Source organism: Balaenoptera physalus, assembly GCF_965194825.1.
Source record: "Balaenoptera physalus genome assembly, chromosome: 21".
NCBI classification, from domain to species: Eukaryota; Metazoa; Chordata; class Mammalia; order Artiodactyla; family Balaenopteridae; genus Balaenoptera; species Balaenoptera physalus.
Window position 1 is genome coordinate 34,181,599 of NC_138902.1, and position 9,542 is coordinate 34,191,140.

The following is a 9,542-nucleotide window of genomic DNA, read 5'->3' on the forward strand; positions in this document are numbered from 1 at the left end:
CTTTAGGTCCATCCACCTCACTACAAATAACTCAATTTCGTTTCTTTTTATGGCTGAGTAATATTCCATTGTATATATGTGCCACATCTTCTTTATCCATTCATCTGTCGATGGACACTTAGGTTACTTCCATGTCCTGGCTATTGTAAATAGTGCTGCAATGAACATTGGGGTGCATGTGTCGTTTTGAATAATGGCTTTCTCAGGGTATATGCCCAGTAGTGGGTTTGCTGGGTGATATGGTTATTCTATTTTTAGTTTTTTAAGGAACCTCCATACTGTTCTCCATAGTGGCTGTATCAATTTACATTTCCACCAACAATGCAAGACGGTTCCCTTTTCTCCACATCCTCTCCAGCATTTGTTGTTTGTAGATATTCTGATGATGCCCGTTCTAACTGGTGTGTGGTGATACTTCATTGTAGTTTTGATTTGCATTTCTCTGATAATTAGTGATGTTGAGCAGCTTTTCATGTGCTTCTTGGCCATCTGTATGTCTTCTTTGGAGAAATGTCTATTTAGGTCTTCTGCCCATTTTTGGATTGGGTTGTCTGTTTTTTTAATATTGAGCTGCATGAGCTGTTTATATATTTTGGAGATTAATCCTTTGTCAGTTGCTTCGTTTGCAAATATTTTCTCCCATTCTGAGGGTTGTCTTTTCGTCTTGTTTGTAGTTTCGTTTGCTTTGCAAAAGCTTTTAAGTTTCATTAGGTCCCATTTGTTTATTTTTTATTTATTTATTTTTTTAATTTATTTATTTATTTATGGCTGTGTTAGGTCTTCATTTCTGTGCGAGGGCTTTCTCTAGTTGTGGCAAGTGGGGGCACTCTTCATCATGGTGCGCGGGCCTCTCACTATCGCGGCCTCTCTTGTTGCGGAGCACAGGCTCCAGACGTGCAGGCTCAGTAATTGTGGCTCACGGGCCTAGTTGCTCTGTAGCATGTGGGATCTTCCCAGACCAGGTCTCAAACCCGTGTGCCCTGCATTGGCAGGCAGATTCTCAACCACTGCGCCACCAGGAAGCCCCCATTTATTTTTGTTTTTAATTTCCATTTCTCTAGGAGGTGGGTCAAAAAGGATCTTGCTGTGATTTATATCAAAGTGTGTTCTGCCTGTGTTTTCCTCTAAGAGTTTTATAGTGTCTGACCCTACATTTAGGTCTTTAATCCATTTTGAGTTTATTTTTGTGTGTGGTGTTAGGAAGTGTTCTAATTTCATTCTTTTACATGTAGCTGTCCAGTTTTCCCAGCACCACTTATTGAAGAGGCTGTCTTTTCTTGCCTCCTTTGTCAAAGATAAGGTGACCATATGTGCATGGGTTTATCTCTGGGCTTTCTATCCTGTTCCATTGATCTGTATTTCTGCTTTTGTGCCAGTACCATACTGTCTTGATTACTGTAGCTTTATAGTATAGTCTGAAGTCAGGGAGCCTGATTCCTCCAGCTCCGTTTTTCTTTCTCAAGATTGCTTTGGCTATTCGGGGTCTTTTGTGTTTCCATACAAATTGTGAAACTTTTTGTTCTAGTTCTGTGAAAAATGTCATTGGTAGTTTGATAAGGATTGCACTGAATCTGTAGATTGCTTTGGGTAGTAGAGTCATTTTCACAATGTTGATTCTTCCAATCCAAGAACGTGATATATCTCTCCATCTGTTTGTATCATCTTTAATTTCTTTCATCAGTGTCTTATAATTTTTTGCATACAGGTCTTTTCTCTCCTTAGGTAGGTTTATTCCTAGGTATTTTATTCTTTTCATTGCAATGGTAAATGGGAGTGTTTCCTTAATTTCTCTTTCAGATTTTTCATAATTAGTGTATAGGAATGCAAGAGATTTCTGTGCATTAATTTTGTATCCTGCTACTTTACCAAATTCATTGATTAGCTCTAGTAGTTTTCTGGTAACATCTTTAGGACTCTCTATGCATAGTATCATGTCATCTGCAAACAGTGACAGTTTTACTTCTTCTTTTCCCATTTGAATTCCTTTTATTTCTTTTTCTTCTCTGATTACTGTGGCTAAAACTTCCAAAACTATGTTGAATAATAGTGGTGAGAGTGGGCAACCTTGTCTTGTTCCTGATCTTAGAGGAAATGGTTTCAATTTCCACCATTGAGAACAATGTTGGCTGTGGGTTTGTCATATATGGCCTTTGTTATGTTGAGGTAGGTTCCCTCTATGCCTACTTTCTGGAGAGTTTTTATCATAAATGGGTGCTGAATTTTGTTGAAATCTTTTTCTGCATCTATTGAGATGATCATATGGTTTTTATTCTTCAATTTGTTAATATGGTGTATCACATTGATTGATTTGCGTATATTGAAGAATCCTTGCATCCCTGGGATAAATCCCACTTGATCATGGTGTATGATCCTTTTAATGTGCTGTTGGATTCTGTTTGCTAGTATTTTGTTGAGGATTTTTGCATCTATGTTCATCAGTGATATTGGCCTGTAGTTTTCTTTTTTTGTGACATCTTTGTCTGGTTTTGGTATCAGGGTGATGGTGGCCTCATAGAATGAGTTTGGGAGTGTTCCTCCCTCTGCTATATTTTGGAAGAGTTTGAGAAGGATAGGTGTTAGCTCTTCTCTAAATGTTTGATAGAATTCGCCTGTGAAGCCACCTGGTCCAGGACTTTTGTTTGTTGGAAGATTTTTAAACACAGTTTCAATTTCAGTGCTTGTGATTGGTCTGTTCTTATTTTCTATTTCTTTCTGGTTCAGTCTTGGAAGGTTGTGCTTTTCTAAGAATTTGTCCATTTCTTGCAGGTTGTCCATTTTATTGGCATATAGTTGCTTGTAGTAATCTCTCATGATCCTTTGTATTTCTGCAGTGTTAGTTGTTACTTCTCCTTTTTCATTTCTAACTCTGTTGATTTGAGTCTTCTCCCTTTTTTTCTTGATGAGTCTGGCTAATGGTTTATCAATTTTGTTTATCTTCTCAAAGAACCAGATTTTAGTTTTATTGATCTTTGCTATTGTTTCCTTCATTTCTTTTTCATTTATTTCTGATCTGATCTTTATGATTTCTTTCCTTCTGCTAACTTTGGGGTTTTTTTGTTCTTCTTTCTCTAATTGCTTTAGATGTAAGTTTAGGTTGTTTATTTAAGATTTTTCTTGCTTCCTGAGGTGGGATTGTATTGCTATAAACTTCCCTCTTAGAATTGCTTTTGCTGCATCCCATAGGTTTTGGGTCCTCATGTTTTCATTGTCATTTGTTTCTAGATATTTTTTGATTTCCTCTTTGATTTCTTCAGTGATGTCTTGATTATATAGTAGCATAATGTTTAGCCTCCATGTGTTTGTATTTTTTACAGTTTTTTTCCCTGTAATTGATATCTAGTCTCATAGCATTGTGGTTGGAAAAGATACTTGATATGATTTCAGTTTTCTTAAATTTACCAAGGCTTTATTTGTGACTAAGGTATGGACCATTCATGGAGAATGTTCCATGAGCACTTGAGAAGAAAGTGTATTCTGTTGTTTTTGGATGGAATGTCCTAAAAATATCAATTAAGTACATCTTCTCTAATGTGTCATATAAAGCTTCTGTTTCCTTATTTATTTTCATTTTGATGATCTGTCCATTGGTGAAAGTGGGGTGTTAAAGTCCCCTACTATGATTGCGTTACTGTCGATTTCCCCTTTTATGGCTGTTAGCATTTGCTTTATGTATTGAGGTGCTCCTATGTTGGGTGCATAAATATTTACAATTGTTATATCTTCTTCTTGGATTGATCCCTTGATCACTATGTAGTGTCCCTCTTTGTCTCTTGTAATAGTCTTCATTTTAAAGTCTACTTTGTGTGATATGAGAATTGCTCTTCCAGCTTTCTTTTGATTTCCATCGCATGGAATGTCTTTTTCCATCCCTTCACTTTCAGTGTGTATGTGTCCTTAGGTCTGAAGAGGGTCTCTTGTAGACAGCATATATATGGGTCTTATTTTTTGTATCCATTCAGCCAATCTGTGTCATTTGGTTGGAACATTTAATCCATTTACATTTAAGGTAGTTATCGACATGTATGTTCCTATTACCATTTTCTTAATTGTTTTGGGTTTGTTTTGTTAGGTCTTTTCCTCCTCTTGTGTTTCCTGCCTAGAGAAGTTCCTTTAGCATTTGTTGTAAAGCTGGTTTGGTGGTGCTGAATTCTCTTAACTTTTGCTTGTCCTGCGTGGTTTACATGTGGTCTGCTCAGCCTGAGAGGAGCAGTCCTCCCTGGTCACACACCCCCAAGATATCAAAGCATCGTAAATACAGACAATAAAAAACATCCTTAATACACAAACACAACACTTTAAGCCAAGATTGACTTTCTCAATCGAGAATACATTCTGTTTTATAGCAATATCTCTTCTTCTTTTGGAATGGATCAGGGTTAACTGAAATGGCTGTGGTTACTTGTTCCCTTTAATTAATATTCTTAGAGCACATGCTGAAAACAATGTTTATGAAACAAACTTTATAATCTAAAGCATTATCTACATGGGTATTATTGTTTTCTACAATATAGTAACCACCCTGAGCTTAGGCCCTGTCTCTTCTCTCTTCTCTCGGGGTTAATATTTATTGGTAGAAAAGAACAAAAGACCAGTTGGCAGTGTGCAGAAGTAAAGCCGCCCTGTCTGCACTTTTGTTGGAAAATGTGACTCTTAGGTCAGCGCGTGTCAATGTCACCCCAACACGGTGAGTTTTACCTGGTGAAGGCGAGACCATCTCCTGTCAGACCCACTGAAGGCTTTGTCCTAAGTCTTGCTGCCCTCTTTACCTTCAAACAACTTACACTAAACAGGTTTGCCAACTGGGCTCCGGTTTGGATGTGGTGCCAGGCCACCCTGCCCCACGCCAGGTGTGACCATGGCCCAGGTGTGACGTGTGGGCATCCTGTGGTCCTCGTGCTGGGTGACTCTTGTGCAGAGTGACCCAGACCTTGTTTGTAACATGCCTCACGCCTACCAAGTAATTATTAAGACCAGAGTAGCTCTACCCTGGTCTTACTGAGCAGAGGATGTCATGAGAAGAAGTGATTGTCTGGTTATCGGTGGCCCTCAGTCCACGGTGAGCTGGAGAGCCTTGGGATCTGGCTCCTTCACGACGACTTTGGTTCAGTGACTTTAACAAGAGAGAAAGACCTGAGAATCGGGAGTGTGTTTCCTAATTGCTGTTGATGGTTTCTGGTCAGCTGATCCGAAGTCTCACATCCTTGTCTCTGCATCATACAGGGCAGTTCCCAGGGAGGAAAACTGGAAACTAGGTTTTCGTCGTTTGGCGATTTCGCAAACGTCCCATCTCAGTGTGTGGCTTTTTGGATCTGCCTACCTTACAACATTCTACCTGACATTTTGGAAACACTAAAGTCCATTTTCCTTTATATGCCTGTATATTTGATCTGTGTATCACATTGTGCTGTGTTTGGAGGGTGGGGGAAGGGAGGGTGATTTTTGAGCCTGTACATTTGTTTCTAAGATAGTAACCGAGGTGAAAGATCTAGGGTATTAATCTCTCTGTGGATATGAATTAAGCATTTCTCAAAGTTGCACTTGACCCTCCAGGTCACCTGGATACCATCTGGTACCAACCCAAGAGATGGAACTGGACCCACTAGTTTGGGGGCCTCTCTGCAGGGTTTCAGTTTGTAACTGGGGCACTTTCCCCCCCGGCCCCCCCATGGCTGTCGTTTCTCTGGTGAGACTCCGCCCAATGCATCATCGTAATGCGTGTAGCATCACCTCCGGCCCCAACCCACTAGATGCCCACGGCACCTCCGCCCCACCCCCACCGGCTGTGAAAACCAAAAATGTCCAGACTTGCCCTGAGGGAGGTGGTCTAGCTAAGGATGCACTCTGGTGGACCCCACAAGCACAGCCTGGCTCTGTAGCCCTTGAACCAATATAATCTTATCCAGGCGTTTTTAAAAACTGGTTGTTCCCGTGTTTGGCCAACTGAGATTTAAGGATTCTTTGTGTGCCAAGATAATTACAGCCATTAGCTTCAAGGTCATCATTTGCAACAGAGAGAACCCGGCCCTGACTTATATGACACTCAAGGAGCAGAAGCCTTGATGCTGGAAGAGATGTTAGACCAATCTCATCTTTTCGTGTTTGTGGCTCAGAGAGGTTAATCCACCCTTCCAGGGTTACAAGCCAGTAGGAGTAAAATCTGGAAGAGTCGAGCCCCCAGTCTGAGCCTTTAGCACATTTTGAGACTCTTGGATCCAAGCCATAGACACCATGTTTTGTGGTTCAAAATATGTTTTTCAGAAAAAGAAATGGACATAATGAATACTCATAGGAGCAGGAATGATTCTAAGAAGACACGTTTTTCTATGAAAAATGTTTTTTCTTTCCCGGAAGCTTTCATTTTGCCACAGTTGTGAAGGAAAGTGTTTTCATGGCACTAGTTAAAGCACAGTGAGGCAGCTCTAATTCAGGGCACCACGGAGACCAGCATCACGGGGTGTAGGGACCAGCACCACGGGGCCTGCGGCAGTGGTGGGGGGGGAGGGGGACTGGCTTAGCTCCGAATACAACAGGGACGAGTGGGGATCACAGCCAAGGCGCAGGGTGTGTGTCTGGGGTGGTGGTGGACCGGACATGACTAGGAGCAAACGTCAAGGCCAGGGGCATTCGGAACAGGATGGACCCAGCAGGACACTTGCTGAAGGCAAGCTCAGGTGATCACACAGCGAGGTGGGGCAGGAGGAATCTGATCAGATATCCGGGGGGGTGGGGGGGCGGGGGGGGCGGTTTGGCTAAAGTTGAACTAACCACGCAGGGACAGACCCAAGGTCAGGCCTTGAGGACGGAGAGAAGCCCAGCTAGCGCTGGGTCAGGGAGAGAGACCCCGCTCACTGGTATTCAGAAATCCAGAGGTCTGTGCTTGTTTATGACCCATCGTCCGCAGATGGCGAGCCTGGGTTCCAGGGCTTTAAACTGCTGTTTGGAAGCAGGGTGTGGGGAACATCTGCGCTCCAGAGCCAGCCATGCTCTCTTCTGAGTAACTCCCGGGTTTAAAACTGGGGAGACCCCTCCCTCCCTCACCAGCTTATTTCTTAGAAAGAAATGGGCACAGAGGAGAAATCGCACCACCCCTCTGCTAATGTCTTTTAAAAGCCTGTTTTTTCTTGATTAAACAAACAATGAGCATGTATTACTTATATGATCAAAAAAAAGAGATGCCGTCCTGGCCACCTCCTCTAAAAGGTGAGTTTTTAGTCCTCTTCTCCAAGTCCTCACGGCGTAAAACCCCAAAACTCAGCCTCATCCTGAGCTGCTGTAGGAAGCAGGACAAGTCACAGCCTCACCGACGTAAACCTCAGTTTCCTCATCTAAGACACATGGGTAAGAGCATCCAAGAGCGTGCCGTGCAGCTGAGGTGGGACTGGACCATTTACAGAAAGGGCTTAGCTTGATGTCACACACACAGTGACCTTGCTGTCGGGCAGGGAGAGGGATGGAGCCGGGAGGAGATGGACCTCGGGAGGCCAGTGGCCAGGCTGGAAACATGGGTGCCTCATTGGGGATGACAGGTTGTGAGCAGGAATCAGGGTGCATTTCATTCAAAGTCTTCTCAGTTCTGCTGGGTTATGTATCACCAATTATACCTGTAAATTTTGAAAAAAATGATGGTTTTTATCAGGATGCTTTAAAGATAGCAGAGCAGAAAGACACAATCCTTGAACAAGCTGAGGAATTTACCGCCTGCTTGACTAAGCAGGTCATCACCCTCCTGAGCCCCAGTTCCTCCTTTGAAAGGCGGGCCTGGGCACTACAGAGAAACAGAGAATGAAGGCAGGCACCGTGGAGGTGGTGGCACCGCGAGCATTTACATCTATTTTCACAGGACACTTAGGACTCGGGGTTTAGCCTCAACCTAGACGAGAATCAGAAAAGCAGCTGAATTTGAGCCCGAATGTAAACCTCCCCAATGCGCTGAATTTTCAAGGGGCGTTGATAATTTAAACACCTATTTCGTCCTCAGAGAAGTCCTGAGAGGTAGCTGAAGCAGTGGTTCTCCGCACCACCTCCCAGGGAAGGGGACAGCACAAAACAAGCGCTAGTCTCAGGGCTGTCATGCTTTTGACTCAACTCTGTAAAACGACTGCGTGCCTCTCATACAGGAGGCTGGGGGGTAGGTGCAGGGAGGGGAGCGGGACAAAGACGACCCGCGGTGCGATTTCACTTGTTCTTTCCGCAGACCTGCACTGGGCACCAGTGACATGCCGGGCCCGTTCCAGGGCTGGGGATAAAAGACTGACAAGACCACGTTCCCCTCTCATGCGGCTGGCATTTTAGTCAGAGAACACAGAAAATCAACAAATAACTAGAGAAACCCATGAAAGTACAGAAGGCCCAGTGGTGATAAGTACCCTAAAGTAAGAAAGGCTGCGGGGTGAGACCGTGGGGACACGTGAGCTTCGGGGCGCCCCCGGCCAGGCGGGCGTCCACCTTCACACCCGAGGCCGGGCTCCAGGTTAAGCAGGTTCTCTCAACCTCTCCCAGCTGGCGGGGCTGGAGCCCAGGGCTGTCCGATTTCAAGCCGGAGAGGCTGCGCCAGGTTCTGGGCCCCTCGGCTGCATCTTCTGCGGGCCTCGCGGGCGGGAGGCCGCGGGCGGGGAGGACGCCGGCTGGCGGTTCACACGCCCATCCCACACCCTGCGGGACGCACTCCGCCGACCACAGGCGCCGCCTGCTGAGCAATGCCAGCTGCTGCCCCGTCACAACCAGCGACCCTCGGGCCGCATGCCCAGCCGGCGCCGTGACAGCCCCGGGGCCTAGATGCGGTTCCGAGCGCGGGGCCGGCCTGGGCGGAACTGGATGGAGGGGAGCCGGGTCCCCTGCCCACGGCCGCAGGGAGTAGGGAAGAGAAACTGCACTTGACCCTGCCTCCCGGGCGCCGTGGCCTCGGGCCGGCCTCTGCGCGTGGACCCGGCGGGGCCGCAGGGCTGAGTCAGGGCTGCGCGGCCGAGCGGGCCTTCCGGGGGGCTGGGCTTCGGGGTCACATGGGGGCTCTGCCGGGTCCTGTCCGCGGGCCGGGACAGTGGGCACAGAGGAGTTGCCGGGCCGCGCCCCTCAGGCGGCCCCAGGACCCCAGCGCGCGTGCAGTCGGCTAGGGCGACCCCTTCCTTGCTCATCACTGTTCGGGAGGAATCGACCTGGGGCGTAAGGGGTGTGTCCGGGGCCGGCTCACTGTAGAGGCGGGAGAGGCGGGGCGCCTCCGCCCGCCCCCAGCGGCCTTGGTAGCCTTCCACGACGCGTCCGCGCTGGTGGTACGGCCCGCGGCCCCCCCCGTTCCGCGCCTTGGTAGCGACCGGCCGCCGCTAGGCCCCGCCCCCCGGGTGCGCATGCGCGGCGACTGCGCCCGGGTCATGACACATCCGTGCGCAGGTAGGCGCCGGGCGGGAGCGGGGTGGGCGGGGGGCGTTTCCGGGTCCAGTCGGCGTCTCCTTCGGGAGCTGACAGCCGCGAGTCCTGGCGCGGAGGAGCCCCGCTTTCCCCGCGTGCGGCCCGCGGTGCTTGGCGGCCCTGCCTGGACTGTGGGCGGT

At 46.9% G+C, this 9,542-nt stretch overlaps 1 long non-coding RNA gene across 1 annotated transcript; it reads right to left on the bottom strand.

Annotated features, from left to right (window-relative positions):
- Positions 1 to 7,097: 7,097 nt before the first annotated feature.
- LOC309651362 lies at positions 7,098 to 9,536 on the bottom strand. Its single transcript, XR_014258067.1, has 2 exons — positions 8,367 to 9,536; positions 7,098 to 7,601 (listed from the first exon to the last, which is right to left on the bottom strand). It is a non-coding gene; the product is annotated as an uncharacterized lncRNA (long non-coding RNA).
- Between the last annotated feature and the right edge of the window lie 6 nt (positions 9,537 to 9,542).